General features: G+C 38.6%; 1 long non-coding RNA gene across 1 annotated transcript in view; it reads right to left on the reverse strand.

Annotated features, from left to right (window-relative positions):
• The window catches only part of LOC137881107 (uncharacterized), a 63,683-nt gene that overhangs the window by 31,921 nt on the left and 15,748 nt on the right, over window positions 1-16,014 (reverse strand). The window contains exon 3 of the long non-coding RNA XR_011103848.1: window positions 15,294-15,384. This is a non-coding gene — a long non-coding RNA (uncharacterized lncRNA). The remainder of the gene's footprint in view (window positions 1-15,293; window positions 15,385-16,014) is intronic.

Here is a 16,014-nt window from a genome sequence, read left to right on the forward strand (position 1 = left end):
TCACTTACAGTTTTTGATATGAAGACATTTGTGGCTCCTCTAAACATATATTTCATGCTTTAATCTCAGCCCTGGGACGTAAGGCTCTAGGATATGATGTTCCACTTTTGTTTGGCAGTTCTACCTCAAAGATATGGTCCTTTTCCTTCCTTGTGCCATCTGCCATCTGAAGTTTCACCCATATCAGCCTGAGGCATTGGAGCCCTCATTGGCAATGTTTTTGAGGGCACCCTGACTCCCCATGGATGGACAGCCTTGGGGGAACCAGATAAAGTAGGTGTTTAGTCTCTGGGCTGCTGATGAGGAAGGGATTGGCTTTGAGCTAGGTTGGGACTCATGGGAAATCTGGCGTGCAAACTAATTACGTTGTGCTGCCAAACTGCCTGTGATTACAAAATGGAGAGGCGGCGAAGGTGGAGCTTAGACTTTATCAATTGCCCTACTATTTCTTTTTTAAAAGAAAGCAGCTAAAGCTAATGAGATTATTTAACGAGATGTTCTTTTTGTAGAGTGAGTTGTTTTAATTTTATAGCAATTGTAAGACACAAATGGATGGCTAGATAGATGAACCAACATCAGAATCTTCCGATTTTAAAAGTTGTGTCACCTGAAAAATCTGAATTCTCAGGATGGTTCAATAACAGCAAATATCTAATTACTTCTGCCATGTTTCCCCACCTGCCTGTCACACTTTTGGAGAAAGCCACTTAAAAAACAGGTTAGTTCACAAATGATCTGCTATATTTGTATTAACGCCTCAGCTGGTGGCACAGAAAGCCCCTGAAGATACGCACCAGGCAAATCATTAAAGGAACAATCTTCTCCTAGTTCACTCCCCTCATCGTAGACCAGATCAAATTTCAGGCTCAATATCTGAATATTTTTACACTAAACTACTTGATACATACCTTTTGATGCGTTTTGATTGATTAACATTTACTTTAGATTCTAAAAATATTTGTCTATTTCTGACAGCATTAATCGTGTCATTTAAACCATCATGAAGAACAAATTATTGAAAATATTTTTAAGGGTAACAAGTGTGCAGACCCTTCATGGTGTGAATAAGTTGAGTTTGATAATTTTGCAGCCAAGGAAAGCTCTCTACTTCAAAAAGTGTTTTCAGGGTGCAGGTGGAAGGTTGCAATAAAGCAGAGCATGGCTGCTTATAATGGGAGATAAATCTTCTATGTTTCCTCCATTATTTTTATTACATTATGTGCCATTACATATGAATGTGCTTAGCAGATGTCTCAAAGCATTGCAACTTACATATCTTATATTCTCGCTCATAACCCATTTATACAGTGGAGCATGACACCAACTCAGATGAGGAACATTTGTCAAAGATGGAATGACAGCACACAATGAAGCAATATCAGCCTTTAAAAAAACTTTACCTTTTCTTTCCCCCTCACTCATTCACTCACTCGCTCTTTTCTCTCTGATAGGGGACTCGGCGTCTTGTGGGTTAAAAGAAAGGAACTGATTTTATAAGGGAACTGTAGGCGCAGTCATGGATCTAATCATCACGGGGGGATGCAGGTAACATCAGTCAGTGACATGGAGCAACATGATATCAGACACGGAATAGATCACTGTCTGTGTGGTATACATAGCACCACTCTTGCTGAGACCTCATCCTTCAAAGGGGCAAACTGGTTGTGGTTAGGGAACTGAACTTGGTACAAGAGGGCTGCAGGTTCAATATCTCCAGTCAGACACTGAGCAAGATACTTAACCTGAGCTGCCTCAATGAACATCCCAACTAATAAATAGATGGCATATAAAATGTCAGCACAGCACCGGCATATAGTAGCACAACAATAATAACACACCGCGTATGCTAGGACTCTGCATATCACAACATTCACAATCTATATGTTTCCTTATACAGTATATGTGCATAAAATACATTACTGGTACACAATTAACACTGATTTTGAGGAGTTATTTATTCTCATCTTACTTTGTTATTTATGTTGTCTAATTAGTTTTATGTTTCATCATTAATCTTAATAGGTTTTATTCCTCCTTTGTTACCGAGACTGTTTAGTTATTATAAATTGGTTTAGCTTTTTTATTTCATTTTTTGGCATATTTTGAGATATCTTTCTTGTTTTACTCTTTGAAGCACTTTGAGTTCTATAATTAAATTGCATTATCATTTGTTATTGTTATTATCATGTGAATACCTGTCTGATCATGGTTAAACCCTTGAGTAAGTATAGCTTTTTTTCTGTACCTTGGTTCTCAAGTTTCTGTCCAATGTTTACTGAGCAAGGAAAAAAATCAATAAACCAACAGGACAACGAGTCTCAGAGGATTTCACTTTGGATTAAGAATAGAGAAAAAAGGACAGAATGCAATACAGAGATTGCATTATGACATTATTATCAAAATCCTCATTGATTACTGATGTGTAAAAATAAAAAGGTAATCCTACAAGTAGTAATTGAAACGAAATCCAGCAGCTCAGTGTTCGACTGGGAATGATAGCCAATGACATGACATTAAGCAACGTGAGACAAGGGGCAGTGGTTTAAGTGATCTGGCAGGCGGTACGATGCCCTCCTGTCAGGATCGATCAGTCCTGCTGAAATTTAGAGCAACACTCTAAATTGGTCTTAATGGTGTGTTTCATCCTCCAGTCTCCTCCACACATTGACAGGGAGCCAGTGTCCTTCATCACGCCGGGTTCCTGCCCTCCCTTTCAATCTGGGCATACCACTGATCCCTGCTCTCTGAGGAGAGGGAGCAAATCGGGCCGGGGGCACCCACGGCATGGAGTGGCTTACATCCCACCTCAGATAGTCAGGGAGGTTCCCCTTTTAAAGGTGCTAAAATAGCGTGCAAAATAAGCAGCGATTTTCTGATCTGATCCGAAATCCACTTCTTGAGCATGTGAATTATCAAAAGGCACTGGAAAGCACACAAAGAGTCACCAATATGAACTAATGGCGTATATGGTGGTGGCTTCTGTCTCAATCTTTAACAGGGCAGACCCATAAGGAAAAAAAAAAAAAACCTCTATGTCCCTCTCCCACTCTGTTGGAAAGTAATCTGCTTACATCATTAGGCTAAGCTTGCTGAAACAAATTACCAGATGTTGTGTTCTTTTTTCTCTCGTCTTTTTGTCAGCATTTTAAAATACCCTCTGCCATTTTTCCTCACTAGCGCCCCCTCCTCTCCAACACCTCTACACAATAAGACCATTTGCAAATAACAACAATTGGAAAAAGAAAAGTCCCTCCCGCTATTCACAGCCCCTATCTGGTTCTGTTCGGTTCATTTTCGGCCAATCCAGTAATGTAGCGGCTAATAACCTGAACAGAGAAGAAGAAAATACCAGGAAAAAGGGAGAATGAACTGAAGCAATTGAGGTCCCCCACCCGCGGTTGCACTTGGTAGGGATTTTTGAGGGTCTAGTTTAGCTTATCACATTATAACCCATTTAGAGATAAAGACATGTCCCAGTGCTTATTATAACTCTGTAGCATGCTGAGCATGCAAACACATTTCAACCCGCCTCCCTTCTAGATATTTTTAAGAGCAGATATAACGGTAACCCCAAAGTCAATACAGAAGTATTAGACAATGTGTGCTATGTCCTTGAAACACATTTAAATGATAATATTGATATATATTTTTGCAATTCTGTTTTATTTCTAAAATTATCAATAAATAAATAATATTGCTTTAGTAAATTACTAATAAAATTTGGATTGAATATTCAGAGTACAAAAGACATCTAATGCTAGTGCTAGGTTCTTCAAATAATCAATGGAAGATCAAAGTGGCCAAGATACTGCTAGTATAGATTATGTTTAAACAAATATAATCATATAGTATATACTGTCATAATTGTTCACTAATTGTGGAAGAATTGTATGGAAGTTAACATTATTATTATATTTCTACAATAACAACAATATTTAAAATGTCTAATTTATGGAAATTATTATTAGCGATGACATTCTGTTTAGATTTAAATTGTGTATTGCTTTGCATTTCAAGTCATTATTGTGGGTATAAAATAATTATTCTACTTTAACATACGGTGTACATTTACAATTTTTAAAGTAAATGCAAGCTTGTTATTTAGTCTAAACCTCTCTCTTTTCAGTGGCATTGGTGGCAAAATGGAGAATTCACTCTTCACAATACAACCTGGCCTTACACTGTATGGGATTTAAAGAAAACGGTGTGCAACAAAGCCAAAATACTGTGCGCCTTGCCCTGACCTTATTTCTTGACACATAAAAGAATACATAAACAGATATATACTTTCAAATCAAAATGCTTGTGTATTTACCTCTTATCAACCGCCTGGCAGCAATTGTGATTCATAGCAGTCATTTAAGTGATAATGCACTCATTCACTACACTAACAAACGCATTCCTCCTGGTTATCAGTGCGTCGGCGTCGTTGCAATGCTAGTCGCCAAACAGGAGGCAGAAAACTCAAGATGGTGTTGATTGATAAATTGACAGGTTAATTTTCGGATGGATAATGAGAGTAAGACCCTGAAAGATGGTAGAGAGAAGTCTCTGGCCCTTTGCTCTACCTTGGATGCAGTGCCATCTATCTATTACTGGCAGAACCGCAACTCAGAGCAGGTACACTCAGGCCCTGCCAAATGTTTGTACCATCTAGGTTAAATGAGGTCTCAAGCTTCATATGTGTAAAGACTCGTTATATTCCTTCAGACACAATAACCGCAGTTCCACAGAAATTAAGACTTTATTCAATTTGCACCATGGCTTGTAGATCTGTTAAAAAATAACTATGGTGGATAATATTTCAGGAGGCATTTTAAAATCTGATTCTGAATTGAAATATCATCGTCAACTAATTTAATTCTAGAAATAATAAACAATTATAATTTAAAAGTTTTAAAAGACTAATTGTATTGTGAGTTTGACATGTTCCTAACCCGCATTCAGAAAAAGTGCAACTTTTCCACATATTTTTTATTGATAATTTCTGAGGCTTCTTTTTGACATATGTTAAGACAATACCATAGATCATGATTTTGGACAATACTGTCATTTTCCATGGTTGCAATTAGTAAAATTGCATGTGAACAGTTAAAAAAAGACAATCCACTTCTGGAGCTTAATTAGAGGGCAAACTGTTAGAAAGAAAGAGAGGGTTTAACTAGAGGTTAGAAGGGTTTCTATATCTTACACACATTTCTACTGCTTGTCACTGCAATGTGCCACATCTGCAAGCACTCTAATTAAGCCTCCACCACCGTTACTCTATAGCCATTCTCCATGAATCAGCATACAGTGTAATGCTAATCAAATGCCACTATTTTACTTTCAGACCTAATGGCCATTATTTCTATCTTTTGTCTACTGTACCTCTGTGCATCTGTATTTAATAAGGCAGAGATGTGTGGAAGTGATTTGAAATTGTAAGTTCAGGAAAAATCCTTCACCAACATATCAGGATGACAAGTACAAGAGAAGCAGAATTTCATATTCTGAGTACAACCATATCCCTCGTCGAATTTAAATAAAAGTGTATGAACACCGCAAATCCTTGATAAAATTATAAAACCAGTTAACTTCAGATAAATTGCTACTGCTGTGACTGAATGCAACAATTTATCTATATTGAAGTACAACAGGACAGAAAAATGACCCAATTCTTTTTTCCATTTGCTCTTGTTTGTACTGAGGCTTCAAGAGACCCTGGTCTCTTTTGGATATGCCTCGATTGAATTTCCTGGCAACTTATTCTCTTTGCTGTCTCCTAATAGTGAAGTAAGAGAAAGAAAAAAAAAAGATTTTATCTAATTTATCTAAAAACAACTTTTTATACTGATTTTGATAAGTAGCAAAATTGCATGCATTTATTATCCAGTTTTAGGGCAGAGTATGTTATATTACACAATTCCGTTTTTAGAATGTGATGTTTCTCTTTTTTTTTTTTACCCAAATAAGTTTTATATTATCACGGGCCATGAAGCGTACACAAGAGGAACAATTTACATGCAGCACAATAACAAAGTCTCGCTCTCTGTGTATGTGCTTCAGTGAGGCAGCAGCGGCTCTGTTTAGTACAATATTTGATGATAGGACCACGACCATGAAAGAGGACATGGGTGCAGAATGGAAAAAAGAGCTTTTGGTTGTTTTGTGTAAGCTAGGTAGATAACAGTATAAAAATACATTTTCCTCTTGATGTTAATAACATGAAGGAAAATAATGTGTAATTCTAAAATATAGGGTCCAAGCTCAATTACACTGCAGACTAAAAACACAGGTCTTGTCCATAATTTTAAAAAGTTGACAGCGTTAAAGTACTTGTACTCTGTATTGATCTAATTTATAATGCAAAAGCTGAATGCAAATCAAACCAAAACTAATTAAACACCAACAAAAGTATGAAAAGACCCAAACAAACTGCAGAACAATTTAAAATTCTGCTATGCACATCTACAATACTGTTTCACAACCATTTTCTCAAAGCACATTTTGTCCTGTATTGTTGAGACCGCACGCAATTGTGATGAAAAGAATTATGGCTTAAAGTGTCATTGTATTGCTGCTGATTACCAATAACCACATGGTCACAACTAGGGGTGCCCCACTCCTCCCATTCATTTGAACAGTGTTCTGAGCTCTGACAGACACAGGAACGAAAGGAAGGGTGCAGAGGACAAATCTTGGGGGATTCACCCCATCTGAGACTCCAAAGCACCCAGCAGCTTGATCCTGTGTCACTCTGAGGGCATGGCTTGGCTCTCCCTTGATTTGCCTTTGAAATCTAAACGTTTAATTGTGGTCAATGAAAAGGGTTCAAGCAAATGAATGGTTGAAGAATATGAGTGGAGGGAGGGGCTGTAAAATGAGTATACATAAAAAGCAGGAGGGAGAAAAAAAATCAAGAAGGAATAATGAAATTAGGGATGGGGCGAGAGAGAAAGAGAAACCAAGGGCTGGAGAACTTGAAGCACTGACCCCTATCGTCCATGGTGAAAAGCAAGAGATTAGAAAGTGTTTCATGCTAATTTCCATGGAGATTTCTGTAATTTCTCAAAAATTGCTTCTTCCCGCTTTGATTTGTCCATACTGCCTGGCCCCCTGCTAGTGTTGCGGGGTGGTCTGCTCTATCATGCCTCTGCTCTCGTGGGCCCCCCAATGGCCCCTCGCTGCGGCCAGCCGTCGTGAGATTACTGAAGCGGCGCTGACGTCTCTATCAGCTCGCGCCACCGTCATGCCCTCTCCCAACCCCCCACCAACACTCGATCCCTTTCCCTCGGCCTAGCTTCCTTTCTGCCCACCCACCACCAACCCGCCCTCAGTGCAAACCCTCACAGATCTGTCAGATGATGGCTTCATTGGTTCGCGCTTCTCCCTGCAAACTCGAACCAGTTTTTTTTTACACTCCCTCATCCCATCCTCTCATCCCTCCTAGAAAGCTGCACCACAAGAAAAATCTCTATCCCCCTCCCATTGTAGACTGTTTCACCTTTTGCTATCCCTCAGCCTTCTCTCTTTCTGCCTCATCCTAGTTTGTGCTTCTGCCTGCCACATCAAAGGAGAACCAGGGGTCACAGAGCCACAGGCATGGAATATAAATGCAGCCAACTGCGTGGCAGTATGGGAAATCAATCCTCTAAAGATAGCTCCATACACTTCATGAACCCATCATCAGTCTCTGATACATATAGTAACATATAGGAATTTTTGAAGCCTTTTGTGCATTGTAATGTATTCTACACAGTAGTCTCAAAACAACTACTTTTGTTCTGTTCTATATTTTCAACTTGTGTTTTCTTCACATGTTCATTTTGAAAAGAATGTACTAATATATAGTATTGTAAGATAATATGTATGTACCTGATGTTTATGAAAGAATTCTAAAACTATATATTCATTAAAGATGCCTCAAGTGTTAAAAAGTGTTGGGAAGGTGTTCAAAAACTGATGCTGAAACACAAACTTGAATCTCCCTTCAAGTCTGAGAATAACACTGCGGCAGAAATATGTAAACATTTGTTGGAGGTCCTGAGCTGAAGATTCATGCCAACATACACAGGTGATGCTTCCTGCAATTTGTCATCATTTTATCCAACTTTGTCTTAAGCTCATGTGAAGCAGTTGGGCTGTCTGGTGAATGGTGGCAAGAAGTATGTGGCCGAATGATAAAAAAAAGAGACATCACAAGGAGCAGCAGCAAAGCCATTGTTATGAATTCTATAAGTCTTGAGGGATGAATGGGAAAACTAGTGCGATTGCCAGACACCGAGGTCTGTGGCGGGGTTCGATGGCTCTGTGTGGGGGCGACTGGCTCTGGTTGCTTAGCATTAGTATTAGATAAACACTCTGTCGGAAGATGTCAACGTCTCCATTAATGCCGGAGCTGCCACACAGGCTGTGCTTGAGTGACACAGTGTTTTGTGGAGTGTGACAGGGGTTGTAAATGCTAACACTCTCTGGCTGCATCTCCCGAGCCTGGTGGAGCCAAACCCTGGCAACACCTGGGAGCGCAGAGGCACTAAACTCTGACACTCCGTGGAGACGATACATGTTGTCCTCTCGTCCTCATCTCGGGGACAGCCCAGCATTTACTGTACCAAACCAATTTAATTCAGACTCATTAAAATCCATCAAATAAATTTCAGTATATAATTGCTGCTATTTTTTTACCATTTAAAAGCCTCATCAGTATTTGATTTATTTGAATTTAATAAACACAGAGTTTGAGACATATTATAAGGCATAAGTAGGGGACAAAAGGCTTAAAAATCTTTGCTCACTTATCACTCTGTACCAACCACGAGCAGATTAGCCTCATCTTGCTACCCCAAAAGGCTTTTCCGTAGTCTTTACAAACCACAATATGGAAGCTGTGTGTTCAGCACAAGTCTAATGCACTTAAAGCTTGCCACAAGTACACATATCCAGCCACACAATGAGCAGGATATGGGTTTTTCCATGCTTTCACTAGTGGACAGAGGGGTTTTCCAGTCAGTAATTATGCAGACAGGGGTATTCCAGTCAAAAATATTTTATTATTATATTATTACTTTACATAATTTTTTTAACTTGAAAATGTACATGTAGATTATCTTCAGAAACAAACTAAAATGTTGAGAGAGAATTATATGCGTCTCAATATATAAAAAAAGCATTGTCCAAAACTACATATATAAACAGAAACTACATTTCAAAAAGTATTTATTGTCTAAACCTGTAGAAAATGTCTAAAGATCATGACTACAACAGAAGTTGATGCGTGTTAAGAAAAGTGGTAGGAGAGCAATACATACCAAACTCTAGTTGTACATAAAGTTCACAGTATATTTCATCTTTTTCTCCATTACATTTTGCAGCCGGAAAGGTTGAAATTTTTATCAGTCTGTGAAAACAGCATGGAGAATTAAACTGCCTTGAGCTCAATAATACTGGCCATGTAGGAGCTGCTGAGTTGTTCTGCAGGCTGGAGGGCTGGACAGTGTAGTGTACTCTTCCCCCTAATGCCCTGTCCATTGATCTTTCCCGTAACTACAGCTCCCCACAGAAACCCACACAATCTGTGCAGAGGAGTGCTCCTAGGCACCCCCCACTTCAAAGGTGCATATTTACTCTTAGAAATTTAGAGAAAGTGCAGCTGTGGATGCATCCTCCAACCTCAATCAATGATAGGGCTGGTCCTCCTGACCCACCCCCCTGCTGGCTAATAAAGTGCTTCTTAGGCTTGGTGGTTTCCCTGGAAGCCTTGTGGGGTTGGTTCAAACTAGCACTTAGGTTTGTTTCCATTGTCTCTTCTCGAAAATTGATTTTTAGAAAAATACTTATCTTGTTGCTCAATAAAGTTCCACAATGAATTACTGTAGACAGTTTTATTTTGTCCCAGATTTATTTATTTATTTTTTAATTTGTGCTGAACCATGTGATGCTCTGGAAGCAATTACCTTTTTTTGTATTAGCATAAAACTTTTCCCTTTGCTATAACCTCAAGCTAGGTAAATCAATACATGATTGAGTATTTTTAACCAACTTTCTGGCAGGGCGATTATGAAATGAAATTGAACAATGATTGATTTAGATTTTTTTTTTTTTATCCTCAATATGTAGCCTGTCACACTACTCTCTAATAAAGCTGCAGTGCCCACAAAATAATCTTAGAATGAAATAGCTTAATTTTCAAATTACAAAAAAACATAAAATAGACAGTAACAATATCTTTAATTAGCATTTTTCAAATAATCTGCATTATGTCTACTTAACATGTCCTGTTTTCCTGTCTTTGACAAACATATTTCATGCTGGGACGTACATTATCATAATTGTCATTTCCAATCTTCAAAAACAAATGTGTATTAAGACAGTAGCTAAAATAGTCCTTCTGCTGAAAATCAGACAATCAAAATCATTTGTAATTAAGCACAGCGATATTCTAATTACAGATAATTCAAGTTACTCCATGCTGCTTTCTGTCCCCCCTCTGCAACAATTAGAAAAGTATATGTCAGCTGTGATTTTTTCCTTTATTTCACTTTAAAGTGGCGCTGTGGGGGATTTATTCAAAAATAATGGCATTTATAACTCTTCTCCGGAAGGACATTCATTCTCTCCTCAGCAGGAAAAACCTAAGTTTTAAGTGGCTGGAGTAAAGGTCTGAAGCAATTTGCATATCTGCACAACACCATAAAAAGTTTCCCTTGACAATGTAGCATTCACTGTGCACAAATTATAATTGTTACAGCACAAAAACTAAAACTGCTACACAAGAAATCCTTTCTCTTACAGCCACATTGATGACTGCACATGGATACACATTATTTTGCATGATGAGCTGCAGTTGGCGGAGAACTAGTCACCTTGTGACTACATTGTCTGACATTTTTCATCTGATCGTTATTCTGTAGGTGAGTGCCTGCCTAATAGGTACTTCCTTATAGCGTTGACTGCATTCTTCAAGTCTGTCACTATCACAATAGTGTTACCTCTAAAAACAGTGGAACAAGAACTTGTTTCAATGTCATTAATCCTAACTTGTTTGGACTCCTCATGTTGGCTCTCCCACACATCTCTTTTTCTCCCTTTTTTCTCTCAACACATACTACTGCTCTCACTCTCTCTGCCTCGCTAACATGTCGACAGCAGTTTGTTAGGAGGTATCAGTTTTCAGTGAGCGGGCTGAGAGGGAGAGAGGGATGTGGTAATCATCTCTATCTCCGGCTGCTTGGCAGCGTTCCCCTCGGCATGCTGGCAGACACTTGCCATTGAGCAGCTGTCAGGCAGAAAGGGTGTGGGATGTGGGCTCAAGCTACACAGGTCACGGTCATTTCTTTCCAAAAGCCACTGAAGCTAAAACCTTAAGTGGCATTTGAGCTACCTGCACTGTCAGTTCTGACACTCACAACACTAACAAGGAGACCACCGGTAGAGAGTCAAACTCGATTATGCCTCCCTGGTGGATTTCCTTAATATAGCTTACCTACTGCCAGGCTTGTTTTTCTAACAGTCAGAAAGCACATGCATTCAACATTATGAGAGTTCTTCTGAAGCTATGTGGAGTAAAATGTACTGCTCTATCTAAAGAGTTTAAACTAAATATATTTGACCCATTAATTAATATAACAAATACAACAAGTAAAAACAATCTATATGAAACTCTACTGCACAGTGATATATAAAATGTCACTTAATGCATTTTAAAATAAGTCATAAGCTGTCAGCATCGCGTAGTTAATATTGATAAAGGGAAGCTAATTATGCTGACATTTCTTTACCGTTTACTGCCTGACTTTCTAAAAAACAGGAGTGACAGGATTGATGATTTAGGGGACAGTTAGGTATTAAGCTTCAGTCAAGATAAGAAGCTGTTAAGCAGTAAATACATGTTATTACATTATTATTTTTGTGTAGTGTAATTCTGTTATTCATTATGAGGCACAGTGGTGTTCTCATGCTACATAGTCCTGCAAAGCTTTAATTTATTTTAAGTCTTTGCCATCTCTGCACTGTTATAAATAAAACTGGATATAACGTATATTGATGATAAAAGATGGTGTGCTGATTCATTGAGAGGTGAAAACAAAGAGTCAAATAAAAATAAAAAAATCACTTCCACTTAAAAAAATCATTGTAATTTCTCAAAGATGTATTTTGTGTGCTACTCTCTTACATGCCAGAATAACAGTCACGCTTTTCATCAAAATAATAATTCTGCATTAATTCAAGGCTGTCTTCAGTTCACAAACCAGAACCCCTTAGTTTACGCTGAATTATTTGGAAACATCTCTAATCAGCAAAAAAAGCATCAACTTCCACAAAAAGGTTACAACTTTAAACAAAACTGTATGGAAAAGTAGTCTGACTTCCATGGCTGCTGCAAACAGAATTGTGCTTGATAAGTTGCAGGCTCACACAACCTGGACCTGTGATCTTTACAGTGATACCCTCAAGTTCATAGCAACAAATACACTCAATCACTCAGGGAGATCCTAAGTCTCTCTGTTGGCCAATTACTGTTTTTAAAAAGCCTAGGGCACCCAGGAAACTTTGACTCCTGGAAATAAAGACCAATCTGAGAGAGAAACATTGCAGCTATTAAAATCTTTATAATTCTGTAAATCACAAGTGATTTGTTTTGCCCCGTGGCTTGTTCTGATACATCCTTGCTGCTATTGCAAAGGGCACAGGGTGACTGCAATTGAGGAGAGCAAGCTTATTTTTACAACTAAGCTTGGAAAAAAGAGATGCCTTTTTTATTCTTCTGTTTGAGTGCAGAAGGCAAAGATCTCCTCTGTGTCATAATTGCCTGAAGTTAGAGAGTAAAGGCTCTGGACTCCTGATGTTAGTGTGGGCCTTTCATCAGGGGGGTTTGGAGTCAGAGCTGTTTTAAAAGATCATGCCCTCTGGAGGATCAGACTCTTTTTTGTATTTATGTAATAAAGGCATTTTAAAATCACCTATCTGCTGTTGCATTACATGTTTCCCTGACTGATGTCATTGTTAAAGATTTACATTTCCCAAATTATTTCATTTTTTTAATCTTCAATACTAAGTGTGCTATACTGATTAATTTTGAGGATGGATTCCGAAATTAGCATGCTTATTCAAATAAAGTGGAAGCCAAAAGTGGTAGAGAGGATCATGCAATTATGAGTAAAATCACTCCAATTAAACACTGGCATGTTAACTTTTAGAGAGCACACACTCCACATAATATAATTACAAATTGGGATGAAAAATGGCAAAGAAAACACCAACATTATAGAATGAAGCATTTACAGTTGATGGATTCTCAAAAAGCTCCTCTATCCTCTGGTGCTCAGGGTTAAGAATGGCACTCTTCTGCTGCTGCAACGCTCTCCCTCCCAACCGCACCGCTCCCCATTCAGTAGCGCAAGGCCCTCTGGTACTAGACAAGAGCCCTGACTGAGGACGCTCTGATACTTCAGCCTCTGATCACCAGAGTATCCTTATACCGCCAAGTTGATGGACGAATGGGTCATAGAAGGGATGTCCAAACCATAAATCAGACTACAGGGGTGACAGCACACAAAATAGGTGAATTGTCCTTGGGTTCGCGATGCTGGCGACATCCCTTGTGTCCCAGAGTCACACCACCCTTTTTATTATTTGGGAGCGAGTCAAACGGATGCCCCACAAGCCATTCGGCCCTCCCCCTTGTGCGTTTCCCCTAGTCTTAGAGCCTGGACCCTGCTATGAACTGTTTCCAGAGTCAGTTACTGGTGTAATTGAAAGTGCTTTGTCATCGCTTTCAGCCAAACACTGATGGATGTGAAGTTGAATGAGGTTTGGGTTTTAGTTATACGAGTGAGCCTGTGTGAGATTTATCACCAGAGGCTTAAGAGGCTACAAGGGACCATTAAAGCACCACCGCTGTCTACATCACAGTGAACTGTTCATTATTATTCATTAAAATAGAATGCCTTTAATATGTCTAGTTTCCCCCGTGTGAAAAAAAAAAATGTACATACATGTTTTTGATGACTGTTGGAAAAACTGCTTTGTTGCCCAGTTTTTACAGTCTGGTGCAATTAAATTTGGATTTTAAAAAGTGTATGCATCACATAAAAAAGTAAGCTGGCCTATGAATTCATAAGAAAAGAATAAATAGTTCAGCACTTTTAAAAGTTTCAGCAAAATCAAAAGCTCTAGAAAGCCTCTTTTTATACCTTCATGTGGATTGTATTAATCTTTGTCCTTTACATCTTTGGACTTTCAAAACTCACTATAGTGAACTGAATAATACAGATTGTCTTACTTTGAGGTCCGTTATGTTAAACATATACCCTTAATGTATATATAATTTAAACCCACCAGTGGTTACATCTTTGTATAATTAGGGTGGTCTATTGAAACCTATGAAACCATTTAATTTCAATTCTGAATCGACATCCACATGCAAAGCGTGGGAGGTGTGCTAGTTCTCATTGTCTCCCACTTATTATAGGCTGCCCTCAGCTGCCTGGGCTGTGAGGGCCTGGATCCTGGCTCACGTCCAGCTCGGCACTGATCTGGGCCTCTTTGTGATTTGAGGAGTATAGAGCTTTGCTGGGCTGCTGTCCTAGAGCCATGTTGGAATGCAAGAGCAGTGGTGGAGGTGCAGAGGGAAGTGACCTCACTGTGTGATGCGAGCAAGAGTACGGGGTAAGAGTTACACACTGAGGTTGGTTGGATTATAAATAAAGTAGCGTGCGGTTTCTGTGCTGCAGCCGGGAAATAGGAAAAGGTGAATGCCAGTGCTCACAGCGCAGCTGTAAATGGTGCCCTATACTAACACTGGTTCAAGGCTGCCACAATAGCACAAATAAAGCAGATTTAACAAAAGAAAAAAAATCCCAATTTCTGCATGTTCTGAATTTTTTCTGTTCCATTCTGTATTTGTGAGTTTTCTAAATATTCTATTGTTGGATTAATGATTGCTATTATAAATTTCTGCCATCTCATTAAATAATGTTCCATATTTCTGGGGTTTATTGAGTCATGAGCGAAAGGAAGTACATGCTTGATTTTTTGCTGTTTGTGTTCTTTTGTTTGTGTCTGTTTCTTTATTAGATTTAGAAAAAGCACATTTAAAAAAAACTAATAAAAAACAGATACATATTTTAATATATATATATATATATATATATATATATATATATATATATATATATATATATATATATATATATATATATATATATCTCCAGATGTAATATTAGTCTTTTTAATTTGTGAATGTTCTGATATTGTACAAGAGTCAACCATGTGGACTGCTGACTGCGTGTTGAGGGATACTTGTGACTGACCTGTGATGCTTGTGTGTGCGCCGGTCATCTTGCGGTACAGAGGAGGTGCAGGAGGAACAAAAGATTCAGACTCTGCCACAGGCACAAACACCTGGGAGGAGAGACAAAGGCAACTTCACTTTAACAGGAAACACAGTGGCCAGGATAAACAGTGCTCACCAAGGTGCATCAACAGTGTGTGAAACTTAATATGACTTCCAGGACATCCCCCTGGAAAAATAAAAGTCCATGGGACCACAGTGTTACTGCTCCTATAGGTTTGTGCTTGTTTGGCACAAGTTTATCAGCACCAGCCTATTTATTTATTTGTTTCAATTTCAGTAAAATATAGCACAGGCGTAACATTTTATTGCTCACAGACTAAATTGACTCCCACATCGTCAATATAGATGGCATTTTATACATTAAACATTTCATAATTCTATGTGTGGATGAATCTTTTAGGAGAAAAAAAAATAGATATGCTGTTGCTTATGGGAAAATTAGCATGGTAAATGATCATTAACTCGCAGATGGTTGGGTATGGGGCATTGCTGTGGCTCCTTACAAACAATTGATTAACTTGTAAATTCCCATTGCCCAGCTGTTATTCAGGCTGTTTACCATAAATAAAAGACAGGGACTAGAGAAAGGATCCAGATGCTTTGAGTGCTGCAGAAAGGCAATCTGTCATTGTTCTCAACTAACACTGATGGATGCTGCTTTGAATGGGGATTGGTTT

Source organism: Cebidichthys violaceus, unplaced genomic scaffold, assembly GCF_023349555.1.
Source record: "Cebidichthys violaceus isolate CVI_PGR_0920_01 unplaced genomic scaffold, fCebVio1.0.p SCAF_3, whole genome shotgun sequence".
In the NCBI taxonomy this organism is placed as follows: Eukaryota; Metazoa; Chordata; class Actinopteri; order Perciformes; family Stichaeidae; genus Cebidichthys; species Cebidichthys violaceus.